The following is a 21139-nucleotide window of genomic DNA, read 5'->3' as shown; positions in this document are numbered from 1 at the left end:
TGCGTGCGTGTGTGTGTGAAGGCTTACTATGGATCTATGCAACCTACAACAAGGGTGGCCAATAACCCAATGCATATTGTCAATAGATGAATGTTATAAAAAGTTCTTGAAAACAAAGGGAAAGGTAAAATGACATCTCAAGACACATGGAAATCTTATTATTTTCATGGCTCCTCTAGATCTCCATCTCAATAGAAAAATGATACTGAAAATTTATGCAAGCCATAGTAAGAGGCAACTCTCTATACCAACAAGCTGCTATTGAGCAACTTGATAGAGATTGGGAAGCCTACTCCAAGTTGTGTTGGCTCGTCACAACTCTTCCCTAGTCTTCATCCTATGTAAGATGGATTTACCTTCCTCTCTTCCCCACAACCTTCACCCTAGAATGCCTTTTATAATTATGTGTGGCTCATAGGATGAGTTTGAAGGAAAAACTATTGCAAGGGTTGATACTAGATACTTACTCTACTATGCATGAATCTTAAAATGGTTTCACTTAAACGGTCTCAATACTAAAACAAATGGAGCATAATTTGACAATGGTTGCGCTTCTCTAGATAAGATGTTATCTATGTCTAGGAGCACAACCTTTATTAGAATGCTAGGAAAATATTCAAATGGGATAATTGGATTATCATTTTTGTGAGTAGTATCATTTTGGGACAAATTTGACCTCTCCCCCTTAGTATTTTTAATTAGTTTGGTAGCAAGTTGATTGGTATTGACATCATTTGTAGCAATTATGAAATCAGCTCATTAGGTGTTTATGCTAACAACTACTCCAAAAAGGCATGCATTTGCAGAACAATTGTTTGAACCTCAATATATGAACAAATTTTATATGGATGAGTGACTTTAATATGCTATTACTACTACAAATGGTTCAATTTGGTATTTCCCACCTCTCCCATTGGAAGCATATATTTGGGATCAATTTAAGTTCAAGTTTTTGGAATCATATCAAAGAAGAGGATCAAGGTTGTACTTAGAATAATGTACAAAATAAGGTTTACTAGGTTAGATTTGATAGGTTCTATGCTTCATCCCATCAACTATGGCTTCCATTGTTGTGCAAAATTGTTCTTCACTCTAAAGGATGTGTTTCAAGCCATCTCCCAATGGTATTATTCCTTAATGAAGCCTATAACGCTTACATGAAAATATCCACATACTCACACATGAACCCCATGCACCCGAAGTATAAAGATTTTTAGCTTTTCTTGAATAACTATTGTGCTATTTTTACTAAGAATGTCCATAGGACAACCCTTCGACATACCCCATGTGCATGAAATACAAATATTCTCAACTTCTCAAGAATATTTATTGTGTCTTTAACTAATAATGTTCATATAAGTACCTTTGGAGATCTTGGACCTTCTTTGTGCAAGATGTTCAAGACAACACAAGGGAATTTGCGAAGTATCTCTCATCTATTCAGATGGAAAACTTTAAAATTCTCTTTCTAATGATCAAAATTGTTTAAGTCAACAACTCTCAAAGGCCAAAGATTTCATAGTTTATCACAACATGAAGGAAAGTTGCCAAGTCTTTTCTACTTGGAAGGAAAAGAGAACTCATGGATTCAAATCTATTTTCAACTACCTTTACAAAATCCTTAAAAACATATATAATACATGAAATATTCACCACATTACATATAACAATTATTTCTTTGATCATTGATCTATTGGTCATTGCAAAATTATTAGTGGCTCATTTTTCACAAATACATATTGACAATAATATTATATCCCAAGAAGATATGGGGAATAGATCCTCATTACTCAACGAGGTAGCTCCTATTATTTCCTCTTGAAAAACTCTCAGAAATAAGTGCAATAGGTGAAATATTCACCAAATTACATATAAGAATGATTGTTTGGTCAATGCTTTGTCGACCATTCCAAAAATGTTAGTGGATCGTTTCTCACAACTAAATCTTGACAATAATGTCAAATCCCAACAACATGTAGTTCCTATTATTTCCTCATTGCTAAGGTGGGTAGCTCCTACTATTTCCTATTTTGAACGAGAATCCTTAAAGGGGCATTTCTCTATCATGGAGTTGGGTTTTGCATTTGCATTGTTAAAGAAGGACAAGTCTCATGGGCTCACCAATATCACAAGAGAGTTCCTTGCAAGCAAGGAGAGAGATTTGAGTCTAGCTTTCTTACCTTGTATGATATTTCCTAAAATGTTTGCTATGTTTCATTAGAATGAAATAAGGGAAACAATATGCTCTCAAGGCCAAATTTTGATGATTGTCATGCTTGTTTTTGGCTTTTTTACTTGTCAAAACAAGTTACACAAGTCGCTTGTTCTTAGCTATTTTTCTTTCATAATAGGTATAACATACATGAATTCTTCGTACTTTGAGACTCATTCCATCAAAAAATCTATGGCATTGTCAAACCCCTTCCACTCAACTCTAATGTCTCCTTGTTCATAAAGGGCTCTCTTCATGGTGAATTTACTTTGCAACAATCACACAACTCTTCCCTAACCCCTTTTTCGTTTGCTATTGCTTCCCATCCTTTGTTGATTCACCTCCAACAAGCCATAAGCATTGGTATGATTATTCATTTGAATTTTCCCAATTGATACTTCGTGCATTGAGCATGTGCAAATCACACTTCTTATGCTTCACTCTCACAAAGCCAATTAAGTGCTTTCAAGAAGATAATGACACCTTATGTTGGGATCAAGCACACATTCATAAGAAGAATATTGGAGTCCAAGGTCACCCTATTTGTGGGCAATTTTATATTGCAACAAATTTAATGGCTTCTTGCTAATGCTAAAGAGGTTTAACTCCTTCAATGCAAAAGCATAGCACTTGAATGTGAATGTTAAAATAAACTAAAATCCTCTACTACCTTCCTTTCATGGACAAAGCCTTCACAAATTAAAGATGATAAACAACTAGCTTCTTTTTTTCCGGATGCGTGTGGAGTAAGAGTGCTTTAACCTCAAAGAGGCATATGCCTACTAAGAGATTTACTTTGCTTATGGACAACTCTTGAAATGCATGCCATTGCTCAACTAAATTCTTGAATATAATCACCTAACATGCTATGGACTTGATAAAAGTTGAACCATCTATGGATTATCTATTATCAACACCAAAAAGTAGAATTTTCAACCATCTTCTATCAATATCATGGCTTAGGAAGGCCTAAACATTGTTCACATCGAGCTTCTTGGTTACTTAAGATTTAATAAATGTTCCTATTGCCACTTAAACTAAGTATTTGTTTGATCTTTTGTACAATATCAACAAGTTATGGTTAAGAAACACTTAGGTCACCTCATTCAAGGTGGATTAATCAACTCTAAAGCTAATGACTAGGAAATTAATAGGAAAAGGTTATTACTCCTATCTACCCAAGTCTTTATCTATGTTGTGGTTCCATTATCATGTTGATAAGGTGTAATTGTCGAAAATATGTATACACAATTCAAAATATATTTGCATTTATTTTCGAAACCTAAACTACCAAAGTAAATTTTCTTTGAGAAATTCTTAGCATACAATCATCCAATCTACAATAATCTCATCAAACTTGAGGTATTGAATGGTGTTGGTCACTATGTAAGTTGGCTATTTAAACCCACGCCCAACGATCATTAAAGGCCCCAAATTTCCCTCTTTTAAGAATTCTAGAGTTCATATGGAAATTCTAGGCAACGTTAATCATAGACCCAAGGATATTTCACTAATTCTAGATTTCTTCAAGATCTTCTATTAGCTACTCTGGATGGACAAAAATGATGTATCTTGGTGTGTAAGCAGGATGCATTAGCAAGTGCATATTGTAACTCCTAAAAAAGTTTTAATAATTTATTTTTTTCCTCACTTCAAAAACAAATTTTGAGACCCCCAAAATAAGGTAAACTGGAGGATCTTCAACCCACAACCAACCACAAAATACCCATCCAAACACTTCTCTTAAATGTGCATCAATCTTCACTAATACAAACCCTCCTAATAGAGGCAAATATAAAGGAGGGCTGATTTGTTCTCTCAAATCTTTCACTGATACAGGACCTCTTGGTAGAGGCAAATATTGAGGGTTGATTTATTTACTCCAAAAAAGTCATACAACAGGTATAAGAGGCTTCAATCTAATGAGGAAGATAGAATTGAATGTTCTATGAAACATTGAAGTGTGCAAAAGTCACAATATACCCCCTCTTGCTAAACAAACCCTCAAGAAGACAAGGGACAAGGAAGCCACATAATAGGGAAGTGCAAAAAATCCCAAGTTTACGCATCTTCCCCAGTTCCAACACATGAAAAAAGTTGATTTGTCATCTCTAATTTATCAAAGCAGCTTTGGTGCCCAACACCACTTTGTGAGCCTCTAAATCCAAGTACATACCACATAAAAGTAAACAGCGTGAGATGATCCAAGATTGGAATCATAACATGCATTCAGCTCCATACCATGTGAAGCATACATACATGGAGCTGAATGCATCTACGAAAACAAAAGAAAACAGCTTCAGATGACACATCATTTGAATCCCAGCATGCATTCGGGTTCATGTGCATGCAAAGCTCATCCATTCACATCTACAGTTTTCATGCATGCTGGCATAGTGCACACTATGGAGGAACAAGGAAATGAACCCAACATGAAATTTTGCATGCGTGAGGGAAAAGACTATCCTTGGCACTATGACAATAATCATTTCAGTTGCAACAAGGAATACCATCAAATTATATTGCTGTGCAGAAAACTGTTCACTTCTCACAGTTTTCTGCTTCCCTGCTTCCCAGGGACAAAGAATTGACTTTCAATTTGTGTACTGATGGGGGCCTTCCAAATTTACCTGTTATCTAACAATCTCTGCACTTGTAGATAATCCTGCTTTGCCCCACACATTTGCATGCCGAGTATACTGTATACTGTGTCTATACATGTTAATACCTTACATTTCATCAAAATTGACCAAAACTGAAGGATATATACATGAGTATAGAAATGAAATCATTTGATTCAACTGCCGACCTTTAAATCAAAGCTTTAGCTTCAAAGATAACTGCAAATTCACAGAGCAGCACACAATTAGGAAGCTGAAAAGGTTGAAAGGCATTTAAATAGCTTGTAACATCAGCTGCAACTATTATCAGTGTCACAAGGCAACAGCATATTCAGCTAGTAACTGACACGGTGCTGCCTCAGTACATAGCAGAAGTTGCAGTTATGTAATCTGGTCCTATTTCCAACAGCAACCCAAACTTTGATTTTCAATCATTGTTTTGGTAGATGAAAACAACAAAAAAAGACCTGATTAGTACCTCTATTGGTACCTTTGCCATTAGTAATATCATAGATATTTTGAATATTTCTTCTCAATGGGGTAGATTTATTTTTATAATGGATAGGCCCATGAAATGTCAAGAGAGAGAGAACATAACCATTCTAACAGAATATCTACTATAAAATAGGAAATCGATCTTGCTTTTCGAGACAAACCAGAACACCATACATCAAGCATCTCGAATCCTGAACTCTTATCCAGCTGAATAAAGATGTACTCTTTTACCTAGTAAAGGAGGTCTTGAATGTCAAAGAGCAAGTAACCAACCCTTTGTATATCAACTATTATCAAGATGTATTAGCTCAATGATACAAATTAGTTTGATGCTCATAGACCTTGAACAATGAATTGCACATCAGTTGAGTATTCCAAAATACGATTAAATGTTTATCTTTTAATTCAAGGCTGGCCTATAGCCAAAACACCCTGTAATTATATTTGGGTTGTCAATGATGAGATGCCCAAGAGGAATCCAAAGTTTAGACAAGTGGTCACATTGACCAAAATGCCCAAATGACTAAGCCTCTTTCACTCAAGTGCTCACATTGACTAGAAGCCCACATAATGAGCAGTTTCAGAAGGCAAAACCAAATGCTCGTGATCAAAGAACATTTGGCTCTTTGGAATCAAAATTTGGCAACTCCTAAAATTTAGGAGGTTACTATTTTTGGAAGCTACTTAAATAGAAATTATGTTCACATCAAAGGCTCTGAATTTTTGCAAAGAACAAGTCTATCTTAGCAACTAAAAAGTAGTTTCAACTCAGCTCAAACAAACCCAACTACTAAAGAGGAAAATCAACTTGCTGCCCGGAGTATGTAGAAATTAGGGCTTCAAAACCCTGATTTCCAGAATTACAGCAAATCAGACCATTGTACACTTGGTACCTACACTTTGTTTCCTATAAAAGGGGAGGGGTCGATTCCCCTCTCAACATGGTGTCATCCTCTCTCTCTCTCTCTCTCTCTCTCTCTCTCTCTCTCTCATGGTGATAATTGATCAAGTTGATTCAGTTCAAAGAATTGCCATTCTCACATTCTTTCCAGCCCTTATAATGCAGTTAATATAGATGCCGCTCTATATTCTACCTCTATAGAACAAAGGACCATAGTAGATTGTTTCTAGCTGCCATGTAAGAAGCAATAGTACCAATGGTCAAAATCTCCTACCCAACCAGAAGTAGTCCATCTACACAACATGTCAGGATCACCTAACGCTACTAGAAAGAACAAGCCAAAATCAAGTGTGCTCTAAAGGAGTCTCAAAATCCTAACAGTGGCATGTCGATGAGTTTTCTTAGACTTAAAAAGCCTGCAAGAAGACCAACCGAAAAGCATAGATTAGGCTAAGTATTTAGAAGTCAATCAAAAATCCCACTAGCCTTTGGTAATTAGAAGCATCAATAGCCTCTAGCATCCCACTAGGATTCATCAGAATGAAAATAGAAGGACACAATGGCATCTCGAAAGTGGCCAATAGCTCCTAAATATATGATTGTGTAAAGCTCTCACTCTATCATATCTCATGGCCAAGAAAAAAGTGAAGCAAACTTGGATCAATTATCTTGAACTCCTAATTGGGATCAATGGGCCTAATATGGATGAGATCATTGTGGCCCATCGTCCCACTCCTTCCCTAAGACACACTCAATATCTGCATCTCTAAGAGTTTGACGAGCCCATTGAAGAGGAGGCCTATACTCCTTCCACTCTGCTCTCTCAAAAACTAAATTTGGATCAAAATTCAATTGCGAAGCTCGTAGCAATGTTGAAATTGGCCTCTAGATCTTATCTATGGGGTAGTAAGCATTAACTTATAGCACAACTACTATTCAATTTAAGTTTTTAAAAAAACACAAAACCTGAGAGCTAGCACTTCTTACACAATAGATGGCACCATGCTGGAACTCAAGTTGAGCACCCCTTGAAGTATTTCTTTCATATTCAAGATGAACCTTCACATGAACCACTTGTAGCCAACCCGTGTGATCAACACCACTATCACAGAACAATACTCTCATTGCTAATGATTCCTCGCACACCTGGCTCTTCAATGGACAAGATTTGCTCAAATTGCTATGTCCTCCATTCCTCTCACCAACTTATCATGAACGCCTTGCAAAAGCACATCATCATGACCATGATTCTTTGACCTTCATCCAAATTGTCAAAGTAGTCCCCCCCATAAGAAAACAAACTAGAAGCAAAACATTGCTCACTATCTTAGCTCCCATCATGAAACAGAAAGTCAAACCAACTCCAAAATTTGAATCGCTACACTATGTCAATGCATGTAGAAAGTTTCCGTAAAGATCCATTGCATCATACGAATGTATAGCAAGCATCGGCATGCCCAACTCTTGCCCTCTCACAATTATCCCTCTCTATCCTGGGGATACACAAGGGGCGTCAATTCACTACTATAGAACAAGGATATTCCTCCTACGTGCCAAGTCATGCATTGGAGAAGAATAGGTATCATGGAAGAGGAGATCAAAGACTAGCAAACCCACAAAGGCAAACCCGTTAGATACTAGTCCAGCCCCGCTACTAGTCCACCCCGCCATACCATAGGAGAAGTCAACTTTCCCCCCTAGCACAACTGGGTTAGTCTAAGGCATCAAGAGTCAATGGAACAATAGCCGAACAAAACCGGCCAAGCTACCAAAGAATGAGGTGACACTCTCTAGATCAGTCACCACTGTCAATTAGTTAGCATGGTCACCATAAATGAAGCAATGACATCATCTCATCTAGATAGCACAGAGATGGAACCACCAAAGTGACCAAAAAGTGACAACCAAGAGAACTCCATGAAGCATGGAGGAAATAACCATCCATAAAAGGCTCCTCTAGGAGGACCAAACATGCAATGTGAATCAACAAAGACTCAAAGCATGGTCAAAGTAGAAGGTGAAGCAACTAGATAGAAAAGATAGAATGAAGATCAATGACATGCAAGATGAGAATAGAGAATAGAGAGAAAGGGAGGAGAGAGAAAGAGAGACTTGGGGTACACGTGGTCAACCATGCTTGAGCAATCAAAAGAAAAGGTTCAAAAGTTCAATAGCACTTCAATTAAGCACAAGGAAATGGGATCATCAGTGAAAAGAGAGTGTATGAACAACAACTGACATGTGTGAACCCTCTCTAAAGCATAAAACAAAGAAGCGGTGTAACCAGCCATAGAAATGCACCCCAAAAAAGTTGTGGTGAAAGAGAGTCTATAGCTACAAAGACAAACTCATCAGCCCAAAAAACCAAAATGGCTGATGAGCACATGGAGAAATGCAACATTGGCAGCACATGGCATCCCAAAGATCAATAGGGGGCAGTGTGAAGTGTGGCGCAGCATACCAAGCCAAAAATCATAGAGATTGAAACATAAAATGCAGTCATCTAACTTGAGAATGTCACCCAGCACACCTAAGAGAGAGCAGTGACAAAATGCAGGTACACACAGGTGGAGAACACAAAAGGACCAGGTCACCCTACAAGAAAGGTAGTCACCCAGCACCTAGAACAGTTCACAGCAATGAAACACAGGTATGGGCAGCTCCAAGATGGGCAAAATGCAGAGCTGAGACCTATAAGCAATGCAGAACAGCAGCACACAGCATGAAAACATATGGGTTGTCCAATACCATGTCAGAATAGTGGTTAACGCTGTAATAGACTGTTAGAATACAAAGAACAGAGAAGAACACTGCAAAGAACTCAAACAATGGCACGTGTAATGACCAGCTGTACTTCTAGACTCCCTCTGTCTGAATGGACGTGATCCAACACAACAAAAATGGAGTGGAGTATATATTGACTCTAGGGAGAGATCGGACACAAATGAACTAGCCCTAAATGGACTGCCCAACTGCCCATAAAGGTGCCCAATACAAAGCCTAATAAAGAGACTTACACCCACGAAATGTACCCGACTAACACCAGTTTCAGCCTATGTTTTTTTCTATTCCAGCTAACACTTGACTGCTGGTCATCATCTGCATCAATCGGAGTGCCTCCTCAACATCCTCAGCACCTATTCTACCTTCTCTAGCTGCTCCCCTGCTTATCTACACTCAAAAGGACAGCTGTGTTTTGCTCTAGATCAAACCCCATTATTGCCACCTTCCTTATTCCTGGACTCTCTTTAATTCTAGGCTCCCCTAAACCCCGTTCGGGTGCCCAAGGCCCTCGGACGGTCATCCCTCGTGCTTGTTTCCCATAATTTACCTTATTAATATAACATCAAGTAGGAAGATGTTGATGCTAAGCTAGGGAAGGTGATGCCAGACGAGGAGTTCTCTAGGCAGCCAAATGCAAATTTGGTGAAGCGTGAGGAGAGTGGAAGAGGTTGCTAGCTATGGAGGACTGATGGCAAGGTAGGGGTACTGTTACCAACTATAGAGATGATGTGCCAACTGAAGAGGAGGGTGATTGCCACCAAAATGCAGGCGAAGAGATGGTGGAGGTTGGCGCTTGATAGGAGGAGGGCGAAGATGGAGTAGGCAGCCATGAACCAACCACAGTGTTTGCTAGAAGGGGTGTGAGGGGAATGGAAGGGATGGATAGAGATGGGAAGAATGTTGGAGTGATGAAAGAAGAGAGGTGAAGAATGATTGAAGTGGTGTGAGAATGAATGAAGTGATGGTCTATTTATAGGCATAAGCTGTCTAGGGTGGTACACCACTGAGTGGGCGCCCACTGATATAATGACTAAAATGTGGACACCAGCCATTTTTGGGGCTCTCAATGCGAAACCCTATTTGAAGCGTGTAAACAAAAGAAGTGGTTTCTCAATACTCCCTCTTAGGCCCTAAAAGGGATGAAGAAAGAGGAGTAAAGAGAGAGACAAAGAAGATGTAGAGGATCCTAGTGATCCAAGATTTCTATCTGAAAGGTAAGCTGTAGTAAGGAATAGTAGACGGGATGAACTATAGAGCCTAACTCACCTCGGGGAAGAAGCCACTAGCTCCATAACTCCATGTTGGAAGGAATTCGAAGGCCTCGTCACCAAGTGTTGGTTGAACCGCCAAGGCCTTGATTTAAGTGTTCTTTGCAAATCTTGGGTATCAATAGGAGAAATGACTGCTCGAAGACGGCCATCCCCAAAGAGTAAATGGTGGATGAAGAACTTCACGATGAGTGGGTGCTCCCTCTAAAGTTGAAGAAGTAGGAGCTCCCTCTTAGGGCGAAGAGTGTATATCCCTCTTTGCGAGAGAGAGAAAATCTTGATTAGCCAACTAAGAAGCACTGTGCGAAGGAATACAAGACAAAGAAGAGTTTGACTTTGGTGAATGATCCTTAGAAGAAGATAAGTATATGATGATGATGAAGCATTGTCCTCCACATGAAGACCATAATGCCTTGATAGAGCCTCTATTGAAGGAGCGATCTAAGAAAATATTAGAGGAATCCAAGATAGAGTGGTTTGAGCCATTGTGAGTTAAGAGTGTGACAAATATCCTAAGGATACTCTTTGGAAGAGCACCATCGTTGATACTGCATGGAGATAGGCTAGGGTTTGCAAAAGAAAAACACAATGTGCATGATCATGACTTAAACAGAGTGAAAAAGGACACTAATGCAAAAATGGAGGATTGAAGAATTAAGAACAAGGCTGTCTCTGTATGACAGGTCACAGATCTGTACAGTACAATCCATATAGTATTGAACCATATGTGTTCATATGATTTAGTACACAAAAAGAGGCCGTTTTTACCACCCTCCCCTAAGCCTACACTTTTTCTTTTTCTTCTCTTTCTTTCACCACCACCCTTGGGCCCTCCCCCCGGCCCCAAAGCCTCTCTCTCTCTCGCTTGCACTTCTCTTATCTGTATGATCATTCCTATATGTTGTATCCACTCCCATCGATGTACTTATAAGTTGTAGGTAACAGTAGTAGCAAGTGTTGCGTATGTGGCATGAGGTTTTGGCTTACCCCCAAGTATTCATCTTATATACTCTAATAGCATTCATATTTATACTTTAATCATCTATTCTATCACCTTTAGTCCAAAATAATCTTTTTTTTTTTTTTGGGTACTAATATTGAACCATACCTTAAAAACTCTTAAAGGTACTATTTAGTACAGTATTTTATCATATTGTATGGTATTGTATCTTTCATACCTAACAACTATGATTAAGATGAACTGAATGAATGAAAATTACTGAATAATGAATGAATAAATGAATTAATGCATACACAATACTCAAGGGAAAAGCTGTCCAACAACAACTGATAGCCCTTGTAGGAGTGGGCTGAGGGAGGTCACTGGAGGTGGCGGAATGTGTTGTCCACCCGAGATGGAACTTCAGTGCTGAGACCACCAATCAGAGCTGAGGATGATGACGCAGGCAGCAAAAGTGCAGCCTGTAGGAGGAATGCCAAAGCAGGATGATTCACTAGAATAGTAGGACTCACCAACAAGTGACGGCTGGCAATCGGATTACGATGAGAGTTGCTAGCAATAACTAGGCAAGGCTGGGAGGAAAAAAGATATCGTGCCCTTTGAATGTCGGACTGAATTCTCTCCCATTCTCTTCATCTTTTCAATCGTTTATGACATTGGTATCATAGCCGCCATCGCATCCTGCTGGAGCCGTTGGGTCCTAATCTTGTTAGCTAGTCACGAAGTCTTTTCCAGGCGATTCCGAGGGTCAGGTGATTAAGATGAGGGCCAGGCGATTTGACGGACACGTCATCCATCACTTGTTTAAAGACGCCGCAAGGAGACGTAGGTCGTGTGACGTCATGAAAAGTGTGACATGCTGCAGGGAGACGAAAAGCGTGAGACGACTGCAGGAAGACGTAACGTAAAGCGTGAGATGGTACTTCAGGTGCCACACGTCACACGGTTGTCTTCGGAGAGCAGTTATACAGCGGATTTGTCACCAGCCGACTGAAGCCAAGAGTCAAATCCGTTACTAGCTGACTGAAGTCAGTCAGACCCGTCCTATACATAGAAGACATACTGGTGGTTCACGTGATAGTCCCGTTTTCTGCCAAAGAACTTCATTTCCAGCGTGACTCGCTTAGTTCGGGAACATTAAAATTATTCCTCACTCTTCGGGTTTATTAATAAAACCAGCAACAATTGCCCTGTCATTATAACCAGGGAAGTACTTTACTTTGTATGCAAATTTCTTATCTTTGCTTTCCAATTCCAGTGTATTAATGGCAGAAAAAGGGAAAGGAGGAGTAATGGAAGGTTCTAGTTCTGGGGACCACCCTATGGTAGATCCCCATGAAACGGAGAAGCATGAAGAACAGTGGGAAGAATTCTTTGCCACACGAGAACAATTTGATGATCTAACTGCTCATGTGCAGGCACAGGGGGTTCAAATGGAATTTTTAACTCAAACACTCACTGAAATAAAATCTCAATTAACTTTATTACTAGAAAGGGATAAAAATAAGATAGAAACCTCGGATATCCCATCTTCATCGAAAGATTTAGATGTGACTATGCGAGATCCTAAGGAACCCCACCACAAGTTGAGGGATAATCCAGTTCTAAAAGATATGAAACCCCCTCAGTTTCACGGGGAGGAAAAAGATAGAAATAAAGATACTATCTTTAATTTTCTCCAAAAATGGGAAGATTTACATAAACTTAAAAATACTCCACCACATCTCCAAGCACTGGAGGCCAGTTTAACTTTGGGGAGAAAAAGAGTATAAATGGTGGCGAACTTTTAAGGAGGCAAATAGAATACCTGAAACTTGGGCTCAATTTGAATCCGTCTTTTTGAAAGAATTCCTTCTTGAAAATGAAATGGAAAAAAATTGGGAAGATTGGGGTTATGTCAGACAAAAGGGAAGACCCCTGCTGACATATTTGGAGGAATATCGTGAGATAATCCTCAAATTGGAAGGAATAGATGAATTTCAAAAGACAAGAGGATTCATTAGGGGACTAGATAAGGCCTGTAAAAAAGAAGTAAAAAGGAGTTCACCTAAGACGTTGGAAGAGGCAATTAAATTTGCATTAATCAATGAAGATAGTACGCGTCCAAGTACACTCACTAGTCTCACTGATACGGAGCCCAAGTCTAAGGAATTGGAAACCTCAAAATTTGTGGGCAAATTTAAAAGGAAAATGCCATTTTTTAAGGGCAAAAAACAACCTTTTGAAAAGAAACAATATGTAAGGCTAAAGTTAAGTCCAGATGACTTTGATAAGGCCAAAAAAGAAAAGCTGTGTTTCAATTGTCTATCCCCTAACCATGCTGCCTGGAATTGCCCTCAAAGGAAAAAGGGGAAAGACAAAGGAAAGGATAAGGACAAGGGCAAGGGAAAGGAAAAACAAATCCATGTAGTGCAGACCTTAGAATTAAAGGGGCATGAAAGGTATAAATCTTTAGAGGTCTTGCACATGGATGTACAACACAAGTATTGTATGTCAACTTCTATGTGGCAGCCTACCTTTGGGCCACATGATTTAGTTAGAGTGCATGGATTGATGAGCTGGAAAGAGGGTTAGAGTCATGATTGATAACTCTGCTACCCACAATTTCATAAATTATGCACTTGTCAAAAAATTGAAACTTCCCCAACAAAAAAGTGGGCATCAATATGTTGTTCGTATAATGCAAGGTCAAGATAATAAAATATGGGATACAATGGTATCCAATTTGGAAATTGAGATCCAAGGATATAAAGATAAACTTGATTTCCAGATTATGAATATGGAAAGAGCCGATATTGCTTTAGGGAGAGAGTGGCTATGGGGATTGGAACCATCCTTAAAACGTAGTTATCATCATAATACACTGGAATTTGAAAGGGATGGTAAGACTTTTGTAATTCAAGGTGAACATGAAGTATCTAATAATCCTTTGTTGTGTTCCACTGAGGTTCAGAAGCTGATAAAGAAAAAAGCTTGTGAGGTATATATGTTATGGTCTCTTCCTGTACAAAACACTTTTACTTTCTGTAATATTAAGCAACAATTTTTTTATGTTTGTGAGTTGAATGTAAATAATGAATTAAGTAGTTTGTTAGATGAATTTAAAGATGTGTTTCCTTCTGATTTACCAAGTGGCCTTCCACCAAATAGTGGTGATATAAATCACCCAATTGACACAAATAAGGATACACACCCTATTTCTAAACCACCTTATAAGTTAAGTGAAATGCAACACCAAGAAGTTGAAAGACAAATTAAGAATTACCTTAATAAAGGGTTTATACGACCCAGTAATTCACCTTGGGCTTCGCCAATTTTATTAGTACAGAAAAAAGATGGTTCTATGTGACTTTGTGTTGATTATAGAGCACTTAATAAAATAATGGTGAAGAATAAATTTTCTATACCCAGAATGGAAGATCTTTTTTATCAATTACAAGGGGCAAAATTCTTCACAAAGATAGATTTAAGATCAGGCTATCACCAAGTAAGAATTAAGGCACAAGTTGTTCCTAAGACAGCATTTCGTACTAGATACGGGCATTATGATTTTTTGGTGATGCCTTTTGTCTCACTAATGCACCAACTACCTTTATGAAGCTGATGAATAGTGTCTTACGGCCCTATCTAAGACATTTTGTAGTAGTCTTCTTGGATGATATCTTGATCTTTAGTAAATCGAGAGAAGAACATTTGTAACACTTACAATTGGTATTCCAACTGTTAAGAACACATTCCCTTTATGCGAAGAAAACTAAATGTGAATTCTTCACACAAGAGGTCAAATATTTGGGACATATTATCTCGAAAGAGGGAATCAAGATGGATCCAGAAAAAGTAAGGGCAATTATTGAATGGCCATCTCCAAGGAACCTGGAAGAGCTGCAGATCTTCCTAGGTTTATCTGGATTTAATCGTAGATTCATTCGAGATTATGCCAAAATAGTTGTTCCAATGACAGACCAACTTAAAGGGAAAGGAAAGAGCTTTAATTGGGGAACAGACCAAAATGAAAGTTTTCAAAAACTTAAGGTAGCTATTCCTACAGCTCCAGTACTATTAATTGTGGATCCCAATAAACCATTTGTGGTTGAAGCTGATGCCAGTGATAAGGCGATAGGCACGGTCTTATTACAAGAAGGTCGACCAGTTGCTTTTGAAAGCAAGAAATTAGACCGTGCAAAATAGAATTATTCTGTTTATGAGAGGGAGCTGTATGCAATAGTACATGCAATGAAGAAATGGAGGCACTATCTGTACGGTGCCAAACTTTTGATCTTGTCGGATCATGAAAGCATTAAGTGGCTTAATGATCAACCGGATCCACAAGGGCGTAAAGCCAGATGGGCCGAACTCCTCCAAGAGTTCGACTATGAGATAAGATATAGAAAAGGAAAGTATAATATAGTAGCTGATGCACTCAGCAGAATGTCTATCATAAATGAATTGAGTTTTACTCAATTCACTTCCGACTCGCTTGAATCTTTAAAAGGGAAATGCCAGGTTGATCCGGCATATTCCAACATATGGAAAGCAATAAAAAATGGGGATCCAAATGAAAGTGCTTCTACTGAAGAAGGAATATCTGAGGATGTTCAACAAAGAAATGGAGCATCAGGGGTTGCTCAAACCAAATTCAAGTGGAAGAATTTTACCATTGATAATGGTTATTTACTCTACAAGGGTAGGGTATGTGTCCCAAAAGATAAAGAAATAAGGTGCCAAGACACTCTTTTGAGTGTCATGATACCCCTAGCGCAGGACATCCAAGAGTTAATAAGACTTATAGTCTTATTAAAAGGGAGTTCTATTGGCCTAGAATGAATAAGGACGTCCTTGACTATGTGATCAAATGTAATAAATGCCAGGTTAATAAAGATGAAAGATGGAAAATGGGAGGACTTCTCCATCCACTAGAGATTCCTTCAGGAAAATGGGAGAGTATCTCCATGGGTTTTATTTGTTGCATTACCCAGAACACAGAGGGGGCACGACTCTGTGTGGGTGATTGTGGATAGGTTAACCAAAATGGCTAGGTTCATTCCAACTTCAGCTGATGTTAAAACACCAGAATTGGCTAGATTGTTCGTAGAGAACATATACCGATTATATGGCCTTCTGGCAAATATAGTTTCTGATCGGGATAGAAAATTTGATAGTCAATTTTAACGTGCGGTATTTAGGAAGTTGGATACTAAACTTAGCATGAGTACGACGGATCACCCGCAAACTGATGGACAAACTAAAAGGGTTAACCAAATCCTTGAAGATATGCTTAGGGCATATGTAAGTAAAAGGCAAACTACTTGGGAAGAGTATCTACCGATAGCAGAGTTTGCATATAATAGTGCCAAGCACTCTTCCACTGGATATAGTCTATTTATGTTAATGTATGGATTTCAGCCCAAAGCTCCTCATGTAGTAGGACTGCATAAGGAAAAAGTTTAGGCAGCCAAGGACTTTTTGGAGGATATGAATAGTATGTTAAAATTTGCTCAAGAAAATATTAAGAAAGCTCAAAATCAAGCTAGAGCTTATGCAGATCCTCACCGAAGAGATGTCTCCTTTGAAGAAGGAGAATTGGTTTATCTTAAAGTGCCTGAACAAACTAAAACCATGAAAACGGGACAATGTCCAAAGCTTTCACCCAGGTATTGTGGTCCTTTCACAATACTTAAAAAGGTGGGAGAAAAGGCTTACAAGCTCCAACTACCTACTGGTAGTAAAATACATCCAGTTTTTCATGTGAGTAAGTTAAGGAAAAAGCTGGGTGATTTGGATAATTTAATCTTAAATGATAACATTAAGGAGTTATTAGATGATCAATCTATCCCACATGAACCAGAAAGAATATTAAATGTTCGTGACAGGCGAACAAGGAATACAATTTATCAAGAATGCTTGGTCAAGTGGAAAGATTGTTCAGCAGAAAGCTCAACATGGAAGCGAGTAAGTACCCTAAGGAAAAGGTTTCCCAATTTACAGTTAGATCTTCCAAGTATCGTTTTCGAGGACGAAACCGATTTTTAAGGGAAAGGAAATGTTATATTAATAAGATAAATTATGGGAAACAGGTACGAGGGATGACCGTCCGGGGGCCTTGGGCGCCCGAACGGGGTTTAGGGAAGCCTAGAATTAAAGAGAGTCCAGGAATAGTAGGACTCACCAACAAGTGACGACTGGCAATCGGATTACGATGAGAGTTGCTAGCAATAACTAGGCAAGGCTGGGAGGAAAAAAGATCTCATGCCCTTTGAATGTCGAACTGAATTCTCTCCCGTTCTCTTCATCTTTTCAGCCGTTTATAACACCTGACATCACCCCACATCTAGCATCAATTTCTGCAACCGCAAGTACCTACGTTTTTGGGTTGATAGGCCTTCACAAGCTATGTTTATCCTCCCAGTGGCTATTCCTTCATCTAGTGTCATCATCCATCCCCTCGCGTCAACTTTTGAGCTGCTCTCTCTATGTTTAACAGCTCCGACACACTCTAGGATTTGCATTTCCTGCCCAGGCCATCTCCCCGGCATCTGAGGACTGCAATTCACTCCCTCAACACTTGGTGATCATCTTTCTCATCTCCAACGGCATCAAAGGACTGTGGTTCGCTCCCTCGACAACTGTCCTTCACCTTCCAATGATTACTTCAATACCCCACCGCCCGAAGGATTGTTTCGCTCCCTTCACTATGTAGATTCCCACAAGTGCTGCCGCCTGGGTCCAGCAAGACTATGCAGCCATCTTTTGAGCTTTGGCTCCGTTATATCAGCTTTTCTTCTCATAGCATGATTCAATGCATCATCACCCTGTGCTTCTTGCATTTTTAAGTTTCTCTTCTCTCTCAGTGTTTGCCATAAACGCATTGTGTTTCTCCCCGCAAACCCTACTCTCTCTTTTGTCTCTTAGTCATTTTTTGACAAGATCTCCCTCTAGAATGCTATGTCATCCTCCCTAGTTCACCTCTTTTCTTGAAGGACACAAGTGGAAGGAAATCACAAACACACCCTTCCTAATTGATCCTAAACACACCACAATCTTGTGCCAAGAATCTGTCTCCTTCATTGAAGGAAAAAGAAAGTGGTTAAGTCAAAAGATCACAACGGCCCTTCTCGCATTACTTGCCTAAAAGGAACAAGTCTTTGTATTCTTTCCCACAAACCCAACCACATAGATAACAATTGTTGCTTAAAGGCCAAGGGTCTTAGACCCCCACCAAAATCCAATCATCCACAACTAAGGGGATTCTATCCAAACCTCAACTAAGCCCATTACCACTTTTGCAACCAACCTTGGTCCCCTTCAATGGTGGTAGTGCCACTCCATGGAAGTTGAGAGGGGGCCTTTTCCAAGAAAGTAGCACAATTGAGATCTCCACCCTCTCCTATGAATGTTCATCAATGAAGGCCACTAGTTTGGTGCATTCTGAATCTCCCCCTCAATCAATGTCTTATGGCTTATATGATTGGTTTGCTCATCATCCACCAATAGGCTACAATCTTAGAATTCTTTGATTGCCTATAGGATCCGTAGGCTAGTCAATAGACTACCATTCTTTAAACTGTGTCAAGCTTGTCTTTTCTTAGGCAATCGCCTTCTCTTCCACTGCATATTTATCCACTTACTCTTCATGTAGTTTGGTTGCATCCACACTCACTTACACCTATTCCTCACTTTAGCATAGTACCAAAAGCATCCCAATATGGAACAAATGGTATATCGATTCTACTTGCATGTTGGGTTTTATATTTCAATTCAAGACTAACATGGCAAGTATCTATCGTCCTAAGCAAGCTATAGATATGGTTCTTCAAATTAACTATTGCCTTGGTCAATCTTACCTCTACATTTTGTATCAGCATGGAGATGGAGATAGTATCTTCTCTTTTGAGATCGGTCTCAAGCATGATTTTCCCTTATCATGCCATCCGTCTTTCTTTTCTTTCAATTAAGGGGTTTTTATCATGTGATATCACTTACTAAGCCATTAGTTTATATATTTTTCATGTCAAGTAGACCGATACCTTGGTGGTTGTGCCATTGACTAGCCCAAGAACCATCTCCCGAGGTTTGAGTTTTGAGCATGCCTACGAGGCTTGGTTAGCATTGGAGCCATCTTCCAAGATCAAGTATAAGCATGTCCGACCTATTAGCAGATTAGTCAGCTCATGGTTGAGTCTGGATTATTTAGGCAATTTATTTGCTATTATTTATTGTGGATTGGCATTATTTGCAGCCAGTCAGCAAGCATTTAATGCTGGCCGACCAGTCATATTTTGGGCATTTATTTGCCCTATATATTGTCTGGCTCCCTCCTCCACTTATTCATTCATCACTGGACAGTTCTTGGAGAGAGGGAGCAAGTGCCAGTGCCTCCACAACCAATGACTCACATTGTATCTATACTGTCTCATGTCTTGGTATATGGATTCCATTTCCCGAGCATACATCTGAGTTCTCATCTATATTGTGTTCTCTCATTTTTTTTCTTTTGTCTTGTGTTCAGAAGTTTATTTCAGCACATGTTTATGCTTCCATTGCTGCACCACTTTTGACATGGTATCAGTTTTCACGATTTGTGTTTCTCCTGTGTTTTCTTGCTGATTTTTGAACTGTTTTTACCCTTGCTGATCAGGTGGCTGCTGCTCCATACAAGCAACCTGTTTGACCTGCGTTTTCTGCAGATTTGCCATCGCCTGCTATCTAACACCTTCTGCTGCCTGTGTTTTCATCATCAGGCTGCTGGCGACAGTACCCTACACCTGTTTATGCAGTGTGTAGCCTGCGTTTTGCTGTTTTAAGCACTTTTTTGGGCTAGGCGACTAGCAAAACAGCCCGTTTTTGCTGTTTCTGGCAGATTTGATCTGATTTTTTGACTTTGTGCAACAGATTTTGGCTTCTTTTGATCTGATTTTGGGTTCTGCTGTATGTAAACTCTTGCTTTTTGCAGTCTATGCTCATGGTTTGGCTGTGTTCCCTCTCCAAATACCTTCTTTTCTCTACTTCTGTACTACATCCTCTCCACATGGCTCCTCCGTGCACATCCACTGCTCATATGCTACATGGAGATTCCAGTCATGCTTTTGCAGCTTCAGATAGGGGTTTGAAGTCAAAGAAGTCGAAGGCCCAATGTTACCACTGTGGCAAGAAAGGTTATTTACCACAAGATTGCATAGAGTTAGCGGCTTCTAGGAAGAAAAAGGAGCAGAAGACGCAGTGGGCTGTGGACTCCTCCGACGAGTCATCATCTGCCTCAGATTTCGATTCCGATCCTCCGCCCAAAGCGAAGTCCAAGGTGCAGAAGGGATCCTCTTCTTCAGATCGAGAGAAGGGCTTAGTGGCCCCTTCCTCAGCTACTTTCTAGTGGTGGTGATGCGGTCATCCCTCACAACTCTCCAGTGCCAAAGAGGGAGTGTGAGAGAGTGGTGAGATGGGGCAGCCATGCCTCATCTATATTTTTATACAAATGCACAGGATCTAGAGAGGGACATCCCTGATGCATCAACCGAAGTCTGGCAAGTACAAATCCTAGAGCTGGAATTGACATCTAGGTTCATGATGGGCTAGTTACTTGACAGAGAGCTGGTGGCTTTCGTCTGGAGCTCACATGAGGGGGCATTTATTTGTCCTATATATTGTCTAGCTCCCTCCTCCACTTATTCATTCATCACTGGATAGTTCTTGGAGAGAGGAAGCAGATGCTAATGCCTCCACATCCGGTGACTCACATTGTATCTGTATTGTCTCATGTCTTGGTATATGGATTCCATTTCCCGAGCATACATCTGAGTTCTCATCTGTATTGTGTTCTCTCATTTTTTTTCTTTTGTCTTGTGTTCAGCTGTTTATTTCAGCACATGTTTATGCTTCCGTTGCTGCACCACTTCTGACACCACC

The 21139-nt window shown here is 39.5% G+C and overlaps 1 protein-coding gene across 1 annotated transcript in view; it reads right to left on the bottom strand.

Annotated features, from left to right (window-relative positions):
* Positions 1 to 3967: 3967 nt before the first annotated feature.
* LOC148009763 (alpha,alpha-trehalose-phosphate synthase [UDP-forming] 5-like) overlaps positions 3968 to 21139 on the bottom strand; it is a 36790-nt gene continuing 19618 nt past the window's right edge. Inside the window, exon 5 of the mRNA XM_087672638.1 lies at positions 3968 to 5052. The gene's annotated coding sequence lies outside the window, so the exon portion shown is untranslated. The remainder of the gene's footprint in view (positions 5053 to 21139) is intronic.

This window comes from Lygodium microphyllum, chromosome 30, assembly GCF_053477565.2.
Source record: "Lygodium microphyllum isolate KBCC chromosome 30, Lygodium_microphyllum_v1.1.10, whole genome shotgun sequence".
NCBI classification, from domain to species: domain Eukaryota; kingdom Viridiplantae; phylum Streptophyta; class Polypodiopsida; order Schizaeales; family Lygodiaceae; genus Lygodium; species Lygodium microphyllum.
This window is presented reverse-complemented; position numbering and strand designations above follow the sequence as displayed.